The sequence below is a fragment of the Corella eumyota genome, chromosome 3 (assembly GCF_963082875.1).
Source record: "Corella eumyota chromosome 3, kaCorEumy4.1, whole genome shotgun sequence".
Lineage (NCBI taxonomy): Eukaryota > Metazoa > Chordata > Ascidiacea > Phlebobranchia > Corellidae > Corella > Corella eumyota.
In genome coordinates this window covers 10,883,217-10,885,730 of record NC_137492.1, presented here as the reverse complement: position 1 = coordinate 10,885,730, position 2,514 = coordinate 10,883,217, and the positions used below count along the sequence as shown (strand labels likewise).

General features: G+C 51.3%; 1 non-coding gene across 1 annotated transcript in view; it reads left to right on the top strand.

The window, feature by feature from the left end:
- Window positions 1-1,452: 1,452 nt before the first annotated feature.
- Window positions 1,453-2,514, top strand: part of LOC145747022 (small subunit ribosomal RNA) — a 1,810-nt gene continuing 748 nt past the window's right edge. The window contains exon 1 of the ribosomal RNA XR_014281774.1: window positions 1,453-2,514. This exon is cut by the window's right edge and continues 748 nt beyond it. This is a non-coding gene — a ribosomal RNA (small subunit ribosomal RNA).

Below are 2,514 nucleotides of genomic sequence, written 5' to 3'. Positions count from 1 at the left end.
GAAGATCGCGGTGTCGTAATCACTAGAGCAGTATTCTCACTGCGATTTGTTGAGAGTAAGCCGCAAGATCTATCGATTTGTCCGCGAACGGGCGGGCGCACGGCGACTTCGACCTCTGGTCGGAGTTGCTTTTTTTTTCCACTTTTTTTTCAAAGTACTTGGTATTTTTTACGGCGACTTCGACTTCAGGTCGGAGTTGCTTTTTTTTTCAACTTTTTTCTGGGGTACTTCGTTTGTTTTACTGCGACTCTGACCTCAGGTCGGAGGCCATTCGAAGAATTGTCGAGTACCGTTCGAGCTTGAATAACACAAGTCCGGCGACTTTCGAAAATCGCCCGGGCAAAGGCGCACGACATCGGCCGACGCCCGATAAACAATTTCCCGCACAGAAACGCACGTTTTGGAAATTGTCGAAATTCGACATGTTTGCTACCTTTGTCGCGAGACCAGCCCACCGGCGCGCGCGTAAAAAACACAAGTCCGGCGACTTTCGAAAATCGCCCGGACAAAGACGCACGACATCGGCCGACGCCCGATGAACAATTTCCCGCACAGAAACGCACGTTTTGGAAAATTGTCGAAATTCGACATGTTTGCTACCTTTGTCGCGAGACCAGCCCACCGGCGCGCGCGTAAAAAACACAAGTCCGGCGACTTTCGAAAATCGCCCGGACAAAGACGCACGACATCGGCCGACGCCCGATGAACAATTTCCCGCACAGAAACGCACGTTTTGGAAAATTGTCGAAATTCGACATGTTTGCTACCTTTGTCGCGAGACCAGCCCACCGGCGCGCGCGTAAAAAACACAAGTCCGGCGACTTTCGAAAATCGCCCGGACAAAGACGCACGACATCGGCCGACGCCCGATGAACAATTTCCCGCACAGAAACGCACGTTTTGGAAAATTGTCGAAATTCGACAAGTTTGCTACCTTTGTCGCGAGACCAGCTTCCCTGTATACTATGAGGGAAGACGTCGTTGTGGCGAAATGAGCAAATTGGCGATGCGGTTGTCGGTTGAAGGTATTTGGTGACAAAACGATGTGGTGTCGTGCAGGCGATGTGCGCTTTTGGGCAGACTTGATGCTGACCCGCGAAGGCGTCGTAGCTAGCAGCGAGGCTCTGAACGTTGGACGGAAAAAATTAAGTAGCAAATACGAGTTTGTGTTTCGGCGCGCGACCACGGCCTCGGGCCGTAGTTGCGGTGGCCGGTGCGCACGCAAGTGATAGTTTTCTCGGTTCGCTTTTGTTGGGCGTTCCTGGTGTTGTATGCAAACGCAGCCCGCGCGCGGCTTCGCCCGAAAGGGCGTCTGGCCGGTGTCGACGGCGTCCAGATCGCGGCTTACGCCGGGTTTGAGGAGCTAAGCAAAAATAGTGATTGAGTAATACAGTGCGATACCGCGACGGGGAAAGCGAAAGACTCCGTTCGCGTATTTTGTCGGCCGATAGTTACCTGGTTGATCCTGCCAGTAGTCATATGCTTGTCTCAAAGATTAAGCCATGCATGTCTCAGTACGAACTTGCGTACGGTAAAACTGCGAATGGCTCATTAAATCAGTCGTGATTCATTTGATCGTAAATTTTACTTGGATAACTGTGGTAATTCTAGAGCTAATACATGCAAAAAGCGCCGACCTTGCGGGAGGCGCGCCTTTATCATATCAAAAACCTGCCGGGCTTCGGCTCGTCTTGTTGGCGACTCGGGATAACTTTGCTGATCGCACGGTCTTGCACCGGCGACGGATCATTCAAGTGTCTGCCCTATCAACTTTCGTCGGTACGGTATCTGCCTACCGAGGTTCTTACGGGTAACGGGGAATCAGGGTTCGATTCCGGAGAGGGAGCCTGAGAAACGGCTACCACATCCAAGGAAGGCAGCAGGCGCGCAAATTACCCATTCCCGACGCGGGGAGGTAGTGACGAAAAATAACGATACAGGACTCTAACGAGGCCCTGTAATTGGAATGAGTACACTGTAAAAATTTTAACGAGTATCCATTGGAGGGCAAGTCTGGTGCCAGCAGCCGCGGTAATTCCAGCTCCAAAAGTGTATATTTAAGTTGTTGCGGTTAAAAAGCTCGTAGTTGGATTTTGGGCGCAGGCGTTCGGTCCGTCGCAAGGCGTGCACTGTTCGTTCTGGCTTTACCTCCGGTTTTCCGTCGGTGCTCTTGACTGAGTGTCGGCGGCGGCCGGGACGTTTACCTTGAAAAAATTAGAGTGTTCAAAGCAGGCGCTTCGCCTGGATAGTGTTGCATGGAATAATGAAATAGGACCTCGGTTCTTTTTTGTTGGTTTTCGGAGCGCGAGGTAATGATTAAGAGGGACGGACGGGGGCATTCGTACTGTGCCGTTAGAGGTGAAATTCTTGGATCGGCGCAAGACGAACGACTGCGAAAGCATTTGCCAAGAATGTTTTCTTTAATCAAGAGCGAAAGTCAGAGGTTCGAAGACGATCAGATACCGTCCTAGTTCTGACTATAAACGATGCCAACTAGCGATCGGGGGGCGTTAT